This window comes from Myotis daubentonii, chromosome 2 (assembly GCF_963259705.1).
Source record: "Myotis daubentonii chromosome 2, mMyoDau2.1, whole genome shotgun sequence".
Taxonomy (NCBI): Eukaryota; Metazoa; Chordata; class Mammalia; order Chiroptera; family Vespertilionidae; genus Myotis; species Myotis daubentonii.
Window position 1 is genome coordinate 198794789 of NC_081841.1, and position 22706 is coordinate 198817494.

The following is a 22706-nucleotide window of genomic DNA, read 5'->3' on the forward strand; positions in this document are numbered from 1 at the left end:
GGACTATATCAAACTAAAAAGTTTTTGCATAGCAAAGGAAACCATCAACAAAATGAAAGACAACCTACTGAATAGGAGAAGATATTTGCCAATGATATATCTTATAAGGGATAAATATCCAAAATTATAAATAACTTATAAAATTCAACATAAAAACAAAAAATCCAATTAAAAAATGGGCTGAGGATCTGAAAAGACACTTCTCTAAAGAGGACTTACAAATGCCAATAGACATATGAAAAGATGTTCAATATCACTAATCACCAGAGAAATGCAAATTAAAACCACAATGAGATATCACCTCACACCTGTAAGAATGGGACTATCAATAAATCAACAAACAACAAGTGTTGGCAAGGATGTGGAGAAAAGGGAACCCTAGTGCACTGTTGGTAGGAATGCAGATTGGTACAGCCACTGTGGAAAACAGTATGGAGTTACCTCAAAAAATTAAAAATGGAACTGCCTTATGACCCAGTGATTCAACTTTTGGGTCTTTATCCAAAAAAAATCCAAAACACTAATTTCAAAGAATATATGCACCCCTATGTCCATTACAGCAGTATTTACAATAGCCAACATGTGGAAGCAATGAAGTACTTGTCATAGACAAGTAAATAAAGAAGTTGTGGTACATATATACAATGGAATATTACTCAACCATAAAAATAGAGTGAAATCTTTTCATTTGTGACAGCATGTACTTGTATGAACTAGAGAGGGCATTATGCTAAGTGAAATAAATCAGTTAGAAAAAAGATAAGTACCATATGTTCTCACATATATGTGGAATATAAAGAAAAAATAAACAAACAAAATAGAAGTTGACTCACAGATACAGAGAACAGACTGATGGTTGCCAGAGGGGTGGGTGTTTGGGAGGCTGGTGAAGAAAGTGAAGGGATTGAGAAGTACAGATTGGTAGTTACAGAATAGTCATGGGGGTGTGAAGTACAGCATAGGAAATATAGTCAATAATCCTATCTAATAAAAGAGAAACATGGTAATTAGCCATAACTTCGCTACCCTTCCCATTGGCTAATCAGGGAGATATGCAAATTAACTGCCAACCAAGATGGCGGCCAGCAGCCAGGCAGCTGAAGCGAACATGAACATGAGGCTTGCTTACTCCAGTGATGGAGGAAGTCAACGTTCCCCACCTGCCGCAGCTCAGCTCTGAGCTCCGGATGAAACAATGTTGCAATTATAGAACCTAAACAAACCCCAGAAACCTGCTTTCAGCCAGCGCAGCCTCAGAGCTTAGAGCGGCCAGTGATGGCAACAGAGTTTCAATTATAGAATCTAAACAAACCCAGGTACCTGCTTTCAGCCAGCAATGCCCTCAGAGCTGGAGCCTGCTCTCAGCTCCAGCGACAGCTATAGAAGGTAAATTAATCCCAGAATAAAAAAAAAAAAAGAAAAAAGGAGAGGCTGGGAGCTTCAGTCGCCCACCAGCCTGAAAACAGCCCTCAGACCCTCACCCAGACTGGCCAGGCACCCCAGTGGGGACCCCCACCCTGAAGGGGGTGTAACCAGCTGCAAACAGACATCATCCCCTCATCCAGGCTGGCCAGGCACCCAAGCGGGACCCCCACCCTGAAGGGGATGTGACCAGCTGCAAACAGCCATCCTCCCCTCATCCAGGCTGGCCAGGCACCCAAGCAGGACCCTCACCCTGATCTGGGACACCCTTCAGGGCAAACCAGCCGGCCCCCACCCGTGCACCAGGCCTCTATTCTATATAATAAACGGGTAATATGCAAACTGACCCTAACAGCAGAAGGACTGGGAATGACTGGTCACTATGACACACACTGACCACCAGGGGGCAGACGCTCAATGCAGAAGCTGCCCTCTGGTGGTCAGGGTGCTCTCACATGGGAGGAGCTCTGCTCAGCCACAAGCCAGGCTGATGGCTGCCAGTACAGCGGTGGTGGTGGGAGCCTCTCCTGCCTCCTCAGCAGCGCTAAGGATGTCCGACTGCAGTTTAGGCCTGCTCCCTGCTGGCAAGTGGACATCCCCCGAGTGCTGCCAGGCTGCCAGAGGGATGTCCGATTGCCATCTTAGGCCTAATCCCCTGGGGAGCGGGCCTAAGCCAGCAGGTGGTCATCCCCTGAGGGGTCCCAGACTGCGAGAGGGCACAGGCCGGGCTGAGGAACCCCCCCATCCCCCCCGAGTGCACAAATTTTTGTGCACCGGGCCTCTAGTCCTATATAATAAAAGCCTAATAGGCAAATTGTCCCCTCAACTGGAAGTTCGACCCAGGAGTTCGACTGCTTGCTATGATGTGCACTGACCACCAGGGGTCAGCGCAGAACATGGTGGACATCGGCAATGTGGCGCTGGCAGCAGTGGAGGCACTGCCAGCCTGATGGGCCCCAAAAGCGAGACCATGGCGGGATGGTGGAGCAGGTGAGCGGGTGGCGCCAGGCCAAGGTGGATGTGAGCAGGGCCCAATTGCCCCACCAATCACCCCACAGACAGTGACCAGCGGTGGTGGGGGGAGGGGGGCGCATGCTCGGTGGCAAGGCCACCACCTGGCTCCCAGGCGCCAAGGGAGTCAGGCGGGGCCCCGATGACTCAAGTGGGGGGGCGTGCATGGGGGCCTGGGGGCTCAGGTGCTGCCCAGGGCACAGAGGTCAGTTGGGACCTCCCTTCCATGCTAGACGCTCACACTTTGATTGCCAGCTAGGCCTAGGGACCACACCGGTGCATGAATTTTGCTATGACACTCACTGACCACCAGGGGGCAGTCAACTTGGACGGCCGAAAAGAGAAACAGGCGATTGAGTCTATAAAAGATCACAAGCAGGTGGGGCCGAACTGCAGTTCCCACTGGGAGGCCGGGCCATTGGCCCAAATTCTGCTGCTCCCCAGGCATGGTGTCCCCCTCACCCCCATAAACCCCTCCAACCGTGTCCTCCCTGGGCAGCAGGGACAGAGGGATGGAGGGAGGGAAAGAAGAGACCAGGAACTCTGTCCCTAGCACCCACCTCCTCCTATTAGACCAGAGCCACCCCAGGCCTTGTAGGATAGCATTCGAAGTGGGCGGCCTCGCTGCACAGCTACCGCGATTCCCCAGTCTGCCCCAGGTTCCCCTCGGGCACTCACCCCACTTCTCCTAGCCCCAGTCTCTGCTGTAGGGACCCCCTTCTCCATAGCTGGGTGTGGCAGACCACGAGATGCTAGGGTCGGCGGTTGAAGATGGGGTCAAACACTCAGCTGGCGGGGATGAACAGGCGGGGATGAGCAGAGCAGCTCCTCCCCGGCTGCCTGCCACTTGGCCCACTACTACATCCCTGGGGGATTTGGATGCTGGTTTCAGCCCACGGAGGGACCCCACTGGTGCACGAATCCGTGCACTGGGCCTCTAGTAGTATAATAACTATGTATGGTGCAGTTGGGCACTGGAAATATCAAGGGGAGCACTTTGTAAAGAATATGATTGTCTAACCACTATGCAGTACACCTGAAACTAATAAAAAATAATATTGACTGTAAACTTTAATAGAAAAATAAACTTTAGGTAAAAAGAACAAACAAACAAAACATCCCCAAACGGCTGATTCCTAAATTCTATTGTCATCTTGCTTCCAGAAAGAAAAATTGAATCCTGTTGTAAACACACCCACACTTGGGACATGAGTGCTTTAAGGTTGTTGAGGGAATTAGGGTCCTAAAGGCCTTACTGCATACAGCTGAGGAAGGAAGGGGAGTGTAGGTGTGAGAGGCTGAGGAGTGGATGGTAAAGGGCCAGTGGAAACAGAAGAGGACAAAGACAGTGCTCTGAGCATGAGGAAGGACATCACATACTTCAATGGCTCCTGAGCTGTCCCAGCTGAGTTGGTGCTCTAAATGTTTTAAAATTTAAAAAAAGCAACTTCTCTATCAAGTAACAGGAAAAACTTCCAATCTGGACTGCAGGCCCTCAGCAAGGAGTTTATCTTTCTAGCTTTGGAGAGTTTAACAACTGTGGTGTGTGATGAGGGCTACCTAGGGCAGTGATGGCGAACCTATGACACGCGTGTCAGAGGTGACACGCGAACTCATTGTTTTGGTTGATTTTTCTTTGTTAAAGGGCATTTAAATATATAAAATAAATATCAAAAATATAAATCTTTGTTTTACCATGGTTGAAAATATCAAAAAATTTCTAGATGTGACATGGCACCAGAGTTAAGTCAGGGTTTTTCCAAATGCTGGCACGCTGAGCTCAAAAGGTTCGCCTTCACTGACCTAGGGAGTCTCCTTACTCCAATATGCTTCTCTTCTTCGCGGTCACGGAGAAATCAAAGTCTCCCACTAGAGCTGTACCTGCATATTGTTTCATTTATTAATTAATGGTTTGCTAAAAGTCAAGCGGAGGCTTTGGTGAACAACAATTAGGATTAATTTTAGATATGGGCTCCTGGGGGATTACGGGCACAGCAGGGCTCAGTGAGAGGCCACTGCTGGGACCCTCTGTGTTGTTAGGGAGTGACCAGATCCATTAAGAAAAGGAGAGAGGCCGCCACTGCGGAAAGCAGTATGGAGTTACCTCAAAAAATTAAAAATGGAACTGCCTTATGGCCCAGCAATTCCACTTCTGGGAATTTATCTGAAGAAACTGGAAACACTAATTCAAAAGAATATAGGCACCCCTATGTTCATTGCAGTGTTATTTGCAACAGCCAAGATTTGGCAGCAGTCCAAGTGTCCATCAGTAGATGAGTGGATAAAAGAGCTGTGGTATATTGGAATACTACACAGCTGTAAAAAAGGAAGGGAACCTCACTCTTTGCAATAGCATGGATGAACCTGGAGAGTTTTATGCTAAGTGAAACAAGCCAGTCAGAGAAAGACAAGTGCCATATGATTGCACTCACATGTGGAATCTAATGAACAAAATGAACTAACAAGCAAAATAGAGGCAGAGGCATAGATAGAGAGCAGGCTGAGAGCTGTGTGGGGGAGTACTCGGTGGGCGGTTGGAGGGATTGAACAAAACAGAGAAAAACTCATGGACACAGACAACAGGGTAGTGACTGTCCGTGGAAGGAGGTGAGAGAGGTAAAGGAGGGTGTAGGGAAATAAATGGTGATGGAAGGAGACTTGATTTGGGGTGGTGAACACACAGTACAGTGTAGAGATGATATGTTAAAGAATTGTGCACCGGAAACCTGTGTAACTTTGTTAACCAGTTTCACGCCAATAAATTCAATAAAAAGGAGAAAATAAATAAAAAAGAAAAGGAGAGCGGAATCCTGGAGATGGGGGCCTCGGGGAGTGCACCAGGAAGGGTTAAGAAGACAACCTGCCGGAACCGGTTTGGCTCAGTGGATAGAGCGTCGGCCTGCGGACTGAAAGGTCCCAGGTTCGATTCCGGTCAAGGGCATGTGCCTGGGTTGCGGGCACATCCCCAGTGGGAGATGTGCAGGAGGCAGCTGATCGATGTTTCTCTCTCATCGACGTTTCTAACTCTCTATCTCTCTCCCTTCCTCTCTGTAAAAAATCAATAAAATACATTTAAAAAAAAAAAAAGACAACCTGCTTCACAGGTTCGCCCACACCTGGCTATGCTGAAGGTCTGCTTACACAGGTACAGTGGCCTCCCCTGTCACGTGCCCTTTCCACCTGCTGACCCCTGCTCTTCAAAACGGCTAAGAGTGTCACACTTAGACCAGTGGTTCTCAACCTCGGCTGCACATTAGAATCACCTGGGAATCTTTTTAAAATCCTGATTTCTGGGCCTCATCCTCCGGAGATTCTGTTTCTTTGTCACTAATGTTGTGGCCCCACCCCATAACAAAGAAACAGAATTCCGGAGGATGAGGCCCAGAAATCAGGATTTTTAAAAGTTTCCCAGGTGATTCTAATGTGCAGCCAAGGTTGAGAACCACTGACTTAGACCTTGTGCTGTAAGAGTTATGGCCCTCTCCATCCACTTCCAAATACAGCGCCCTTCAAAAAAACAGAAATGACTTCTATTAGGGAGGGTTCAATGGACTAGAGCCATCATGTGAGATTTAGGCACCCATACCCAAACCAGACTGTCCTGAGTTAAAATCCCAATGCTAGCACTTACCAGCTGTGTGTGTCCATGCATGTTCTTTCCTTCTGTTCACCCTTCTATCATCATTTGTAAACTGGGGGGTAATAATAGCTCTCACCTGATAGGTGGTCATGAGGATTAAACAAATGAGGTAACGCACATGAAGCACTTAGCACAAGGCATGGCTCATAGTAAGTGCTCACTAAATGGCAGTTGTTAATTTACTTCTTGCCTACTTTTACTTCCTGGGAAAGGTTGGCCAACGCATGCACCCTACTTTCAAAATCACTGCAAATTTAATCTGGACTTAAGCTATGCTCACGTATTTGTTCTTTGATAAAGCCACAGCATTCTTCTGTAAGTCACGCTTTCCTTACTGTTTTTCTTTTTTAAAATCAGCTATATTTAGCTCTTAACCTTTATATCTCAGCTTGAAATCCTAAAGTCATCCTTCCAAAAATACAAGTGATTCAGCCAATGTCATTTAGTCATTGAGAAAAACAAAGCAATTTTTTTGAAATAACAATAGGTCTAATGGTTGATACTAATTTCCATAATGGCAAGGATAAATAAATTACATTTCATTTAATCAAAGATCCAATTTGGCGAGGCCAACCCTAAAGATGTGTCGTTTCAATTCTGCCTCTTTAATCCCTGGCAGAACATCTAAGCTCTTTCACGTGGGTCCTAAGTTATCTCCCAGGGACCTGGGTCCTTCCTGGCTGGGGTCCAAGCACAATCTTTTCATCCTCAGTTCGAATGATTAGGGCCCATTTTATAGTCTCAAACATCAGTTACTTCTTATGTCCAGACTGCACCCAGCTACCTTACCTAAATTAATCTCACAACCTCTTTTACACATAATAACATATTTACTGAGTGCTTACTTTGTGCCAGACACAGTTCTAAATGCTTTATGTGGACTAAGGTATCATATTATCTTTGTGAAATAGGCACTGTTATTTTCATCCCTCTACATTAGGATATCATTATTTTGATAATTTCCCTAAGATGACCTAGCTAATATGTGGAGGAGCTGGGATTTGAACCTGGGAGTCTGGCTTCAGAGATGGCTCTTTCTCACTAAACCCCACAACCTCTCAGAGGAGAGGTCAAGTTTATCAGAGATGGACAAGAATCCTGAGTCCACTCTTTCACAGAGGTACCCTCCCTCCCAGGGAACTTCTTGCCCTTGCTCTGTCACTGTTCTTCTCAGCCTATTCTCAGGGGCATCCGTTGCCAAAAATATGAAAGAACTATATTCACAGTATTCCTCTTACCTCTGTCAAAGAGGGCTACAAAAATATTCAAGGCAGTTTGCTCAGACTCAGGGGCTATCGCTTCAATCCCACCTTCACCACCACTAACTGGCTGTGTGACCTGGAGCAAGTCGCTTAGTGTCTCTGCCTTTAGCTTCCTCATCAGCAGAGGGGACATCATGCTGAAGGCTGCCTTTTAGGGCTTTTGTGGGGAGGGCATGAGTTAATCTGTGTAATGTGCCCAGCACAATGGCTCAATAAGGAAGCTGTTATCATTAAGGAAGATCTACACTAGCTATTACGATAATTGATCAGGCAGCTCATAACTATGAGCAGAAGTGAGGAGGGCACATTCAGAAAAAACTCAGAGAGAGGCCAGGTTGTAATCTCAGCCATCTGGGGCCCTGCCCCGTGTCTGCCCCTGCACGTGAGGACGGGCTGCCCGAGAGGGAAGCTCGCTCTCACCTCCCGAGCCTGCAGGCACATACCTCCCCAGGGCAGGAGATGATCATTAAGTAGGAGGCAGATGGGGAGGCCCCAGTGAAAGTCTAGACAGGACAAGCTAGAATCCCTCTGAAAATCCACTCAGTCCCACAATCAGTCATTTCAGCTGAGACAAAACATTCCTTGTTCCAGGCCAGCAGTTGAAAAATTTTCAAAACTTTCTTTCAAATGGCACCCCGCCATGTAAGTCAGTTAGAGAGGTAGCTGCTTTGCTGGAAGTGGGAAGAGGCGGCTCCTGGAGCACCTACAGGCTCCCGGTTGAACTCCTCCCCAAAGGGGAGCCTGTGTCCCTTCTGAAGAGCAATGTCCTTAGACGGAGGCTTAAGAAACATTTTCTAAGAGAAACAAATGTACATAAAACACGAAGCCTGTCCTTAGGGAGCTTAGACTCTAGTAAGCTGTCAGCTACAGTCTTGCACTGGCTGGCAACTGAACCCCAATGTCCCTGATGGAAGGTACAAACCTAACAGGGCCCCATTGCTACATTCTGCAGAACTTGAGCCTTTCAGTTGCCAGGGATTCCTCCACATTCACATAGCACACTCTCGGGTCGGGGGGGAGGTAGGGGGGAGGAAATGTGTTTGCATTGTTCACCTGCTTCAGAAAAATAATCTTTTACAGTTAACTTACCTTTCACAACACCTTGTGAGGTGGGGTTATGACTATCCCATTTCACAGATGAGGAAACTGAGGCTGACGACATTGAACTTGTCCAAAGTCACCTAGCTAGACAATGCTGGAACCAAGATTTAAAGCCCAGTGTTCCTGGTCTCAGAGCATGGTGGCATGGACTCCAGACTGGAGCTACCTCAGTTCAGATCCCTCCTCTGCCACTTGCCAGTTGTGTCTCTTGCCTCGGTTTCCTCATCTGTAAAGTGGGGATGATGATGATGATACCGACCACCCTTGGAATGATGCCGGGCACACAGCAAGTGCTCAGCAAGAGTTAGTGGCTGTCTTGGGATCACCAACTAATCGGTTATAACTGGATTTGTTCATTTCATTCTGCCATTAGCTAGGCTGTTAGAGGACAGTGCACAGCAGCATGTGGCGAAGGAGAAAAATGTGTGGTTCAGAGAAGCCAGTGCCGTGGGAGTGCCCAGAAAGGGCATTTGAAATGTCTCATTTATGGCCGCTCCATCAATTTTCGAGTACTCCTCACCAGAAGCCATGCTGAGCCCTTCCAGTCAGTCCAATGGCAGCACATGTGTTGCCACAGCTAGCCTTTCAGCGACGACAGCTGGGAGCATGTCCCCAAGGAAGCCGAGGGCCACATACGGCTGTCCGGGTAGATCAGTTAGCTCTGCCGCAGACACTGCCCCTGGGCTCTGCCCAGAAACGTGCAGCACGATGCTCAACGTGCCACATCTCCATGTCCATGTCCCGAGGGACAAGTCAAGGGGTGTCCCCATCCACGATGGTGGGTGGGAGAGGGAAGGAGAGAGCAGTGGGGAGTGAGAAGAGCACGGTCCAGGTCCTGGGAAACAGCTGGGCCCCAGTTCATCAGGGCGAAAGTGCCTTTTCCCAGCCTTTCCATTCCGGTCATTTCTCTCTGAATCTATTCAGAGCTGGAGGTATTTGTAAATGCTCCTTGGCATTCCAGGGACTCAAAAAAAAAAGTAAAGTAAAAAAAGAAAAGAAGAGAAAATAAAGAAAGGAAGGAAGGAAGGAAGGAAGGAAGGAGGAAGGGAATTCCCAGAATTCTGCCATAACACTTTTCACATCAGAACCCAAACAAAACGTGTGCTCCCAGGGACCCAGGCATTAAAGTTAAATTTGGAAAGAGAGTGGGAAAAGAAACGCCTGACCTTATTCTCTGTCTGAGTCCACCCACCCACGACACACACCCATCCGCGAAAATGCCCTCGCCCGAGGCTTAAAGGACAAGCGCCTCGTTTTGCGCAATAAACGTCAAAGGATCGCAAGAATGTCCAGCCCCTGGTTCCTACCTCTTCGGCCTTGGTCCCAGGGTCGTTTCTCTCTGGTTTCGCACCACCTGCTACAGATCCATCATCTCTCCTTGGAAGGCCGAGCCGCTGGTCAGGGAGGGGTTCCGCGGAAGGAAGGGGAGGGCAGGGCTGAGATCACGGACGTGCGGAGGGGATGGTCTCTGAACCAAGCACTTGGTTTCGGGGAAAAGGATGTTTTGTCATTTTTGGCTTGAATTTCCAGAGGCTGAACAGGAAATGTCCACTGGGGTCCCAAGAGAGAAACCGGCCGTGGTGTGCCTGCCGAGGGGGGCGAGCCCTCGCCCAGGGCCCGTCTGGAATTTAAAATGGAAAGCTCCGTCGGAATCCTGCTGCCTTTCCCCCCTTACTCTTCCCTCCAGCCCCTTTTATTCCTTAGTGGAATGTCAGTTTCGTTCCTGACATGCTGGAAAAATTTTCCTCTGCCGAAGCTTGGCTCAGGAACACGCTCTCTTGTGAGAGAATTTCTCCTGTTACACAGTTCAGCTTTTTTTTTTTTTTTTTTTTTTTTTTTTTTTTTTTTTTTTGAGAGAGAGAGCTATTTGTTTTGCCAACTCTTGTACTAAGGACATTTTTGATGGATTTCCACCCCTTCCCCCATGAACCTCTGAATTCCAAGAAATATACATGCCCACGTCCCTCTTGACTGTTTTCCCCCTTCTAACAACAACAACAAAAACAACAATAATAACAACTGGTCAAATGATCGCAGTGAAAATGTTCTTAAACTGTGGGCTCAGGTCAACCTCCTGATGTTCCCATCTGGGCCCACAGTGCAGTGTGTGTGGTGTGTGTGTATGGTGTGTGTGTGGTGTGTGTGTGGTGTGTGGTGTGTGGTGTGTGGTGTGTGGTGTGTGGTGTGTGGTGTGTGGTGTGTGGTGTGTGGTAGGAAGGGTAACGATTCTCTTCAAGGCCCTCTCTAAGTTCTAGGTCTTTCTATGATGGTAACAGAGGAATTAACTACATTTCCCAAATGGGGTGCCGTTCCAAGTTACAAACTCTGCCTCCTTGGCCCCCCAGGAATGGGGCTGGAAGACTTGTGGCTGTGATTCTTGGAGGTGCCGGAGTGGAGGTGCATGAAGGTGAGAGGCCATCTTACGATTCAGTTGTTGGTTGATGCCTGGAGAGGGGCATGTCTGTGAATTGTCAAATGCCACCACAGATTGGGGACCTTGAGGGGACTTGTTGGCCCTTGCAACAAAACTGGGCAGTTCTCACAGGGCTAATTAGAGATTTGTTCATAAACAGGAAATGACATTGTCTCCTCTGCTCTATTTATTTAAAAAAGTGAATAATAAAGAAATTAATAGTGTAAACAAGATTATAAGAAAAAAAATTTTTTTTTGCCCATTTGTCAGATTAGAAAGCTTCCAGTGTTTTAGAAGTACCCTGAATTTAAAAAATTACACTGCTTACATAATAGGCTGAGGCTGGTAATTTTTAGACTGTTGATTTGATGTACTGGTTACATATTATTTTTTATCCCAGTCAGGAAAGTAAGACTGACCTAGGTGATGTTTTCTGTTCTAGCCTGAATTTTGTACCTGAACTTGAAAGTAATTGAAATGCATTAATATTTTGAGGTTAGAGATTCTGTCATTTTAAACTCGTTTTAGTGTGGAAATAATCCTATTACACAACATTTAACCCACCATTAAAAGGATTCAACTAGATGCCTATTTTTAAACATATTTAAACATAACAGTAAAATAAACATATAATTCCCTCACTCGGTTTTGTCTCCAGATGGTTTCAAGAATCACACTCCGAAAAGAGGTAGGCAGATTGGGTCTATTTGATATCTAAAAATAGACAACACATGTTTTTACAAGATCGGTCGAGCCCCCAACTGAGGGCAAAAATCACAGACTTGAGGAGTGCGCAGCTCACCACAAGCTTGTGGGGCTGTCGCCAGGCAGAACTGGGGAGGTGGCACTTCCAGTTCTCATCGTCAGAGCACGATTCACTAGCTTAGTCACCTCCTTTTACTTGTTAAACTAGCTGCTTTGGTATCCTGAATGTAGACACAAGCGTAATGATCTCATATTGGGCAGCAAAAGACAGAGCTGAAGGTGAGAGGAAAACCCAGTCTTTTAAAGGAGAAAGCTAGGCAGGGTTTCACAGAAGGACAAAGCTTGGATTGGTTTGTGGGTGAAGGGCCATAATGAATTTACCTACAAAACATTGATTGAGTACCTACTGTGCGTGCCAGGTCTGTTAGCGTCCTCCTCAGATGAAAACAATTTTAATACAACAACCCTAAGAGGTATTGTTGCTGTCATTATTCAGACGTGGAGCTGGGGTTCTGAGAAGTCCGCATTGCAATTTTACCTGTCAGTGTTAAAATTGTTCATGATTTCAGTTTGTTTTTTTTAAAGAGCCATTTTATTCACACTGCCTGTCTAGTCTCCCAGCTCCTTACCAAGTTTCACGTTAGAATTGCAAATATCTTCCACTCATTCATTCTAGTCAATCAACATTGACTGAGCATCCATGTGCATAGTCCTGGGACAGGAGATGAATGCTTCAATCTCTGTCCTGGGGGTGCTTTTAATCTAGTGGGGGGAGGAAATAAACACACCTATATCATTCAATGCAGAAACTCCACCCCTGGATATATACCCAAGAGAACTGAAAACTTATGTCCACACAAAAACCTATACACCAGTGGTTCTCAACCTTGGCTGCACATTAGAATCACCTGGGAATCTTTTTAAAATCCTGATTTCTGGTCCTCATCCTCCGGAGATTCTGTTTCTTTGTTACTAATGTTGTGGCCCCACCCCATAACAAAGAAACAGAATCTCCTGAGGATGAGGCCCATAAATCAGGATTTTAAAAAGATTCCCAGGTGATTCTAATGTGCAGCCAAGGTTGAGAACCACTGCTATACATGAATGCTCACAGTAGCATTATGCATAACAGCTGCTGTGGAAACAACTCAAATATCTACCAGCTGATGAAAGGATAAGCAAATGAGATATAGCCACATAATAGAATATTATTCATCCATAAAAGGAAATGAACTACAGGCCTGGCTGGCGTGGCTCAGTGCTTGAGCATCGACCTATAAACCAGGAGGTCATGGTTCGATTACCGGTCGAGCCATATGCTTGGGTTGCAAGCTCGATCCCTGGTGTGTGGTGTGCAGGAGGCTGCTGATCAATGATTCTCTCTCATCATTGATGTTTCTATCTCTCTCTCTCCCTTCCTCTCTAAAATCAATAAAAATATATTTTTTAAAAGAAAAAAGAAATTAAGTACAGATATATGCTACAACATGGATAAACCTTGAATACATTATACTAAATAAAAGAAGCCAGTTCACAAAACACCACATTTTATATAATAAAAGCCTAATATGCAATTCAACCAAAGGGCAGAATGACACACACTGACCACCAGGGGGCAGATGCTCAACGCAGGAGCTGCCCCCAGCCTGCAGGCGGGTGTCAGCGGGGGCAGGGGAGGACAACCACCCCACTGGTGGCCCCACAGATTGGCCCTGATCGTCAGCCAGGCCTAGGGACCCTACCTGTGCACAAATGTCGTGCACCAGGCCTCTAGCATTATGTAATTTTATTTACATGAAATGTCTACAACAGACAAATCCACAGAGACAAAGAGTAGATTAGTGGCTGCCAGGGGCTGGGGTGATGGTCTGTCAGTAGCAGAAACTTGAGGGTTGATAGTGAAAGCAATATGGGGTTTCTTTGGGAGATGATGAAAATGTTCTAGAATTGATTGTGGCAATGGGTGCACAACTTTGTGAATATACTAAAAACCACTGAATTGTCTACTCTAAAAGGTATGTAAATTTTACCCAAATAAAACTATCACAAAACAAAATAACCTGAAAAAAATAACTATACCTGTTTATTTTGTAACCCACCCCAACTTCTAAAGTGCCATATTCCATGTGTAATTTCTTATTTCCTTGACTAATTCATTTTGGGGCTTTATTTTGAGAAATTCAAGACATTGCCTGAGCAAAGAAAAGATGATGTGGAAAATTAAAGGAAAGAATCACTCATAGGAACAAATTATTCTGCATGCTGGGATTCTTTGACAATCTTCCGTCTTTAGTGAAACAACTATCCCCAAGCTCTTTCCTGCCCTCTACCAAAATTCATATCCACAGGACTTTAAAAGTGTAATTACACTGAGATTTAGGAGTCTGGCAATGACTTCTATGTGAATATCATTAATGAACAAACTTTTTAGTGTCTTAAGCTAATGAAATACATTTACTCTAATCTTTCGTCTCTCAGAAGTGACCAAATCCCCTTTATATTCTAAGTATCCTAAAGGTGCCGGAGCTGGGAGTCTACGGAGGAAGCAAGCAAAGAAACAAATGCCGTAGGCAGCTCCAAATACTATAATGGAAAACACAGGTACCAGAAGGGCCCAGCGAGGGCAAGAAGTGGGGAACAGCTGGTATGGCAGGTGGCAGGTGTGGTAACAAGGCGGTACCGAGAATGGTGAAGCTGGACCTTTCACTCTAGAGTTTCTGGCAAGTAGAAGTTTTTGTTGTTGTTGTTGTTTTTAAGGATGGGCTATGTATGGGTAATTTAGAAGCAGCTTTCTGGCACCCAAAACACAACTCGACAGTTACCTGTTACCGAAGGGGAAGACAATCCCGCCGCCCTTCTTAAGAATCCATTATGGGGCAAACTTCAGTTCTCTGTGTGGGCCAGGCGTCATTCCGCGTGTACCCAGTAGATGGAGGCATTGCTGTTCCAGAAAGAAAATTCTTTCAAAACTTGGTCTTGCATATCGTTCAAGGCAGCTGAGCACCAGAATCGGCTGCCATTTGCTCCCTTTGGCCCTGGGCCGCAGGCCAGACAGCAGCCCGGGAGTATGCAGTGGAGAGAGCATGGGCTGTGGAACTGGCTGCAGCTGTGTCGGAATCCCGACTCTTTGCCTTTGTGGAGTGACCTTGAGCACCTTATCTTGGTTCTCTGAACCTAGGTTGCCTCATCCAAAAAGTGAGGGTTTCACAGGTCCACGGTGTCATTCAGATCCACCACCAAACCCCCACATTCTGAACACCAGAAGCATTTCCTAACTCACTCGGCAGCAAGGTGCGATGTATCTTCCCACATGGTGTGAATATTCTTACGTTTCAGTAAGAAAAGGGATTATGTGCTTCCTTGCAAGGTGCTCCCCCACTCACTGAGGTTTGATTGAATAAAACATGTTATGCAGTATTACCTTCCCAAAATCTGAGTGCGGGGGTGGGAGGATCAGAATCCTGAGGGGTTTGGGGTAAGAGATATTGGACCTGCCATACTGACAGCAAGGGTGTGGTTAGGATGGAAGGAGGTGACTTGTCTAAAGCTCTCAAGGGACCTTTTCTCTCCCACCGGAGCCATCAGATTGGGGGTCTGGAATACACGAGAAAGCCGAGGAGGAATAAAAGGCAAAGAATTCCTCTTGTTGCCTTCATGTCATTCATTCAGACAACGGAGATATATTAAGTACCCGCTGTTGCCGGCAGCGGGAACAGCACCAGGTGTCCAACTGGACCTGGGTTTGGCAACATCAGTAGTTGAGTTCTGGCTAGGAAAGAGTGCAGGGCCAAGACTCCGACCATAAGAGACCACTAGTTATAAAACCACAGAGGTAGGAGAAGGAATTTGTGGAAGAAATGGGCTGAGGAAACAAGTTATAGAGGTAAAGGGAGGGCCCTAGGAGCTTGGGAGTGAGGAAGGTAATGGCCCTGCACCTGGGGGTTGGGAGGGAAAAGGGAAAGGCGAGGAGGACATGTTCCCAGGAGGGAGAGTCCACTGGGTCCTCCTTCCTGAGGGTTTAAGGGCGGAGATTTTAGGGGAGGTTCCAGGGGAAGATCCCAACAGAATAGTCACCAGTCTTCCACGTGTGCCCTTTCAGGTTTGTGGCCTCCACTGATGGATTGGTCATTACTCAAGGCAGCTGGTCCTGAGGTCAGCTATGGTTGGCTTTGTCTGGTTTTGCTGCTTTTCTGGGCCTGGAGCTGAAATACAAGGGAGGCCTAGATATTATCTCTAGGGAAGAAAGGTCAGGGGATCCAAACCAAAGAACAGCAATATGCTGCCCTAGTGACCTTCTGTACTTTCCCCTCGTCCTGGCTCTGCTCATGTCTGTCTAACTGCCTACCACACTAGTGCGTGCCAGATACTTTGTGATTAATAGGCTTATAGTCTACTGCTGAGTTTCTGCCCTCCTCATGGGTAAACTCAGGGATTGTCTTGGTTGGACTCCAGGCATTACTCAGGCCATAGCGTCACTGGGTGAGGCAAACGTAAGATCCAGAAGGAGGTGGCTGCGCCCGAGGCTGCGGAAAGAGAAGGGAAAGATCCTGTTCCTAGGGCTCGGCCACACGCTGGCTGCCTTTTCCATCCATTCTAAACCTTTCATACCATCTTTGTTTTTCACTCTGAAGATTTCTGGTTAAACTTCTGCCCTGGAAGAGGGGTGGCTGATGGAGTCAGAGGGCAAAAGATGTGCTTCAAAGGCAGCTCACCTGTAGGCCTTTCTCGACTCCTCAGTAAATAGCCCAAAGTCCTGGGAATCACTCTGCTGCAGATTCCAGTCTGTTACAGACTCACCACCAGTATAACGGAGACAACAATACCTGGCTCTGCCCACGGCATCGTCTTCTCCCTCCCTCCCCCGCTATGCTCCGGTGATATCAAGTGCTTGCAGTTCTTCAAACATGCCAGATTCTGCCTTCCTCTTTTGCCTTTGCACATGCTCTTCCCTTTTCCTGAAACTGCCTTTACCACCCCTCCCTTCTCTCCTGTTTAACTCCTGGTAGTTCCTCAGCACAACCCAGGGCTCAGGTGCCGGAAGCCAATTCCAGCATGTCATAAGTGCAAGAGTTTCATCAAAAGGTTGATGGAACTTGGGGACTAAACAAGGACTGAGTCACATATGTTGTCACCTGTTGGGAATGGCTGAGGGCATTTCCCCAAACCTGAAAAGCGATGATTGCTTGCTGCCAGACAGTTCAGGGCATCTTAATCTACATGTTATTGCCTCCTACTGGCCAAACACCTGAACAGCTATAGGCAAATTCTTCCAGTCTGACAATGGACTCTGTACCTAACCCTACCCTTTGAAGTGTATATCTCCACCTTGCCTTAGGACAATTTGTGTTAATAAATAGCAAGGGGTCCTGAGACAAGGAGAACTTAGTTCCTTTAGCTAAGTCTTCTCTGACTCCCCATAATGCCTCTCAAAATTATGTTTCATCTCTGGACTCTTATTTAATTTCCACACAGCCCCTCTCCAGACTTCCGAACCCTTATTGATGCCGGATCAAGATCACCGGTGTTACTCAGGTGCTCCAGATGCCTTACCTACCCTTCTTTTCCAGTCTGTCCTGAGTCCTCCCAAGTGACCCTTTGCACATTGCCAACACATCACTGAACAGTGTCCCTCTCACTTCCAAACCCACCTCACCCCACCCACCACACACATACACTGGCAGCACCTTCAGAGCACACCCAATTCTTCTTTGTGTCCTTAAAACCACTGGGCTTGCCGTTCAAATAACTGTTGGCGGATTGAACGAATAGTGGTGAAGATTGATGTTACTGTGTTTGCTTATTTTATGTATATATATATAATGTATATTTTATTGATTTTTTACAGAGAGGGAGGGAGAGGGATAGAGAGTTAGAAACATCAATGAGAGAGAAACATCAATTCAGCTGCCTCCTGCACACTCCCTACTGGGGATGTGCCCACAACCAAGGTACATGCCCTTGACCAGAATCCAACCTGGGACCCTTCAGTCCGCAGGCTGATGCTCTAGCCACTGAGCCAAACCAGTAAGGGCTATTTAATATATTTTTATTTATTTCAGAGAGGAAGGGAGAGGGAGAGAGATAGAAACATCAATGATGAGAGAATCATTGACCAGGTACCTCCTGCACGCCCCCTACTGGGAATCGAGCCTGCAACCCGGATATGTGCCCTTGACCAGAATTGAACCTGGGACCCTTCAGTCCGCAGGCCAATGCTCTATGCACTGAGGCAAACAAGCTAGGGCAATGTTACTGTATTTATGAAAGAGCTTTGAGCTCTTGGGAGGTATGATAAAGTTCTATAGATCAGAAAGTAACATAAATCTTGCACTCGGGACCCATGCCTTTCACTAGCCAACTGTGAGATCACATCACTGACAGTCACATAGCACCTTAGCCTCCTTCTCTGGGCGACAAAGAGTCAAAGCAACTGTTCCTTGAAGTTCTAATCTTCTGTGGCTTTATTTTGAGTGCGTGGAGCTGTGGGTTATTTGGACATATGATGACATCTAATTTAATTTGCTTGTTCTAAAAATAGGATGTGTATGGGAATATGCACCCAAGTGTCTACAGAGACAGGATGGTGGATACAGATGCCAGCAGTGTGGTTGGTGACCAATTCGAAGACTCACCCAAACACTTCCACCTTTACAGATTGATTCCTCTTCTGTCTTCACAAAGTCTTCTTCTAAAACGCAAATACTCCTGGGTCCCACCTTTTTACCTTAAGATTATAGCATTTTGAGGCTGGAAAGGAGTTTAGTAGATAATAATTCAGTCATCTTGTCAAAACCTTGCAGGGATAGTTGATGGACAATGAATAGGACAGGCTCTGATGGGCACCTGGGTAATAAGCTGCAAGCTGCTGATGGGAAAGTAAGAAGGTAAGTTAAGAAGAAATTTCTCCTGCCTTGTTAGTTTCTCCTCTAGCCATTATCACTAATGTAGGCACTTCTACAAAACCAGAATTTCTGCTCCAAATACAAGGTATTCTCCATTTCCCCATTCCACCACACACCAATTGCTCAAACCAAAGACCTATAAATCATTCTCTCTTTTCCCTACCTCTAACACTCAATCCATCAGTAAATGCTCTCATCTTTTCCTTTAAATAGATTCCCAGTCTGACCACTTCTCAAAACCTCCACTGCTAAAACCCAAGTCAAAATCACTGTCATCTTGCCAGAACTAATGCAACAGCCTTCTGGTTGGGCCCCTGCCTCTGTTCTTGCTCCCTGGACATCATTCTCTACATGGCAGCCAAACCATCTTCTCCAGCTTAAAGTTCTCCCAGGGCTTCACATTGTTGGTACAGGAAGATCCAAATGGCTTGCCCTGGCACAAGGCCCCTGCCCACCTCTTCAACCTCACCTCCCAGGCTGTAGCCACCCTGGCCCTTCTGTCCCTTCACTATGCCAACCAAGCACTTTCTATTTCAGGACTTTTGAATGCATTATTGCTTCTTCCTCCAGATCCTCTTACACAGGTCCACCCCTAACATTCGTGGGGCCTAGACACATGGAGGCCCCCATACCACTAAAAACTGTTACATAACCTATTTTCTATCCTCTTACCATGACAAATGCCTTCATAATGACAAAATTGAAAAATTTGTGTAAATGTATGTGTTTTTTATGACTGTAAGTTTGTGAAACAGAAAGGACAATTGGATTTAATTATTATTGCGCATATTTGGGTGTTCGTGGGTGGTGATACTTAAATGAGTAACAGAGACAGACACTATTCATAACATGTTTGTTTCACAAAAATTTATTTTTGGTTTTCACTTAGATGAAATCAGGAAATTAATCATTTTCAAATAATTGTGTTCTATTGAAAGGAGTGATGTAAAATATTTTTTAAATGTTATTGTCTTCAAGTGTACCAAATTTAAGTATATTATCATTAAAAATATAACTGAGCCCTGGCTAGTGTGCCTCGGTTGGTTGGGTGTCATTCCATGCACCAAAAGGTTGCTGGTTTCAATCCTGGCCAGGGCAGATGCCCTGGTTTTGGCTCGATCCTTGGCTCTCACATTGATGTTTCTCTCTCTCCCTCCTTCTCCTTTCCCTCTCTCTAAAAGTCAATTTTAATTTTTCTTAAAATAACTGAAAATATGTATAAAAAATAAAAAGCTAAAATGTTTTCACAGGTGCTTTCAAAAAGTTATTTTTCTTAAACAATTAAAATTTCTTAAAATTTAATAAATGCAAATTATAACCAGTAGATAGGAGTATTTTAACTTAGAATTATTTAAATAAAGGTGAAGAACTTTCTTGGAAACTTTATCTAAATTATATAAAATATTCTTATATTAACAGAATTATTCTCAATACTAGTGTTCATGTGGCTGTCAAAGTAAAGAATTGGTATGATTTCAGCATCTTACATTTAGATCAATGTACATAAAAGTTTAAGAGATATATGAATTATTTAACAATGTAAATGTTTCTCACATACCATGTGCAAATGTTGCAAATACCACCCTAATCCAAACATCTCCAAACACAAGAAGAACAACAACCACAAAATGGATGCTCAGAACTCTGGGAAATAATTCTTTATGCAATCATCTATTGCATTGATGCTATCTTGCTGGGAGCCGGTCCATTCTTGCTGTTTCAAGGGACCTGGCATATATGGCATACGGTTCTTAATATGTTTGCTCACCTTCTTGGCGCTGTGTTTTAACCAAAGTCACCTCTCCGAGAAAGGTTGAATCCCCAGGTAGGGATTTTCCCCTGAAGTTAGGGAGGGAATAAAACCCCTCAACTAAGTGCCAGGCGGGTAATTAATCCCTTTAACTACGAACAATCATGCTTAAACTACATAATCTTTTCTCCCTGGAATGGAGATAAGAAACGCCCTAACCTTTGTAATAGAGATTGATAGGATTGAATCAACTGGTATAAATACAGTTGTAACAAGACAGAAACACTCAGAACTCAGAACACAGAACTAAGGACACAGGGCTTGGAAGACAGGACCAAGAGAGACAGAGCCTAGGCACAGAACCTACAGACAGAAGAACTTCGCTGGAGAGAACATGGCAAAAGATCCTGGACTGAACCTGACTACAGAAATATGGCAAGAGAACCTGACTAGAACCTGGTGACCGAACCTGGCTGGAGATCTCAGACAGAATCTGGCTGGAGAACCTAGCGAGGGAACATGGCCACAGAACCTGGCTGGAGATCTGAAGCAGAACCTCTCTGGAGATCCAGACCAGAACTTGGCTGGAGATCCTGGCTGGAGATCCTGGCTAGGCTGCTGATCAACTGAACACTGTCTCCATGTCATTCCTTCTTCGCCGACTCCGTCCACACCTTTGGGGACCCCTGGACCTGCTGGGGTTGGACCCCGGCACTATCTGAGAAAAAGGGCTAGCCCAGCGGTTCTCGAACGACCCTTTCACAGGGGCCACCTAAGACCATCGGAAAACATATATATAATTACATATTGTTTTGTGATTAATCACTATGCTTTAATTATGTTCAATTTGTAACAATGGAAATACATCCTGCATATAAGATATTTACATTACAATTCATAACAGTAGCAAAATTACAGTTATGAAGTAGCAACGAAAATAATTTTATGGTTGAGGGTCACCACAACATGAGGAACTGTATTAAAGGGTCGCAGCATTAGGAAGGTTGAGAACCACTGGGCTAACCCAATTTATTTCTCCTTTCTCTTATCTAAGTTTGTGAAATGTAAAGGACAATTTAATTTAATTATTATTGTGCATAGTAAGGTGTTCATGATTAGTGATTCTTAAATGATTAACAGAGACAGACATTATTCATAACATGTTTATTTCACAACATGTTTATTTAACCCGAGTCATTTGTCCTTCCTCTACTTGCATCATGCTCATCCTCTCCATGGTAGTTTTTCATTTGGATGCAGAGGTGCAAAAGCAGTTCTCTGGAGCCCAAACCGTGTTAAATAATGAGGATGCTCAGGGTCTTCTCACACAGGTGCAGACAGAAGCCCCTATTGCCTTGGTTCAAGGGTAGTTCTGTTCACAAGGTCATTTCCTTCCTGGACTTACAGGCATAGAAAGGCCTTCCCTGACCACGCTGACTAACTGAAATGGTGACCACCTTCCCATCTCAGTCATTCTCTATCCACTCTCCTAGTTGCTTTTCTTCATAGCAGTTACCACTCTCTGGAATTCCATTATATCTTATTTGTTGATTGTTTATTATTGCCCCTCTACACACACACATACACACCATGGGTTTTGTCATATCTACTTTACATACTCAGCTGTTACAAGAGAGCATGACACGTGACAGGCCTCAATACTGTTCATTAGTATTTAAGCATCTCCAGTCTTAGAATTCTAGAGGTACAATAGCAATGTACATTTCCTTATGTGATGCTGATCCACCCTTACATAGTTCCTGCTCATTCATGCCCACAACCTGTGAATTATAAAGGACTCAGTGGGGCTAAGAAAGGTTTGAAGGTTTGCTAGTGTGAGCACATGGCAGAGCTGGGATTTGAAACCAGTAGTCTCCTAACCACAAAAATGGGGTTATACACCCCGAGTGAAGAAGGAGCCTTGAGGGTTTATCACATTGCCTTGAAACATACACGGTGAGCAGCCGTGCATTTCTTCCCCTAGAGGGCAGTGGCTGCCCATACATGGACATCGGAGTGCTAGGCGCCTCTAGAAGGTAGTGATGGGTGCCCACATCTCCACCGAGATTTTAGAAATCCCTCCAGACAGTCTGATCACACCAAGACTGTCACGCCAGTTCCATAGATCTTATTAGCTCTCCGTGTGTCCAGATACTGGGGAACTCCCTAGTAAGGACCGCCCCCCCCCCCGCCCCTTTACCCTTCAGAATTTAAAGCCAAATACATCTCTGCCCCTTTCTGCTTTCAGACACCTTATTACCAGTAGTTCTCAATCTCCCCACTACCGACATTTGGAATGTTTTTTGTGGAGGGGCATTATAGGATGTCTAACAGCATCCCTGGCCTCTACGAACTAGTTGCCAATAGTACTTGCTACCCTCTCTCCCCCACCCTAACACACACACACACACACACACACACACACAGCGTGATAACCAAAAATGTCTACAGACATGGCCAAATGTCCCCAGGAATGGAGGGGTGGAATCACCCTGTCACC

The 22706-nt window shown here is 45.6% G+C and overlaps 1 protein-coding gene across 1 annotated transcript in view; it reads right to left on the bottom strand.

Moving 5' to 3' along the window:
• TACC1 (transforming acidic coiled-coil containing protein 1) overlaps positions 1–10093 on the bottom strand; it is a 102062-nt gene extending 91969 nt beyond the window's left edge. The window contains exon 1 of the mRNA XM_059685373.1: positions 9744–10093. The gene's annotated coding sequence lies outside the window, so the exon portion shown is untranslated. The remainder of the gene's footprint in view (positions 1–9743) is intronic.
• Between the last annotated feature and the right edge of the window lie 12613 nt (positions 10094–22706).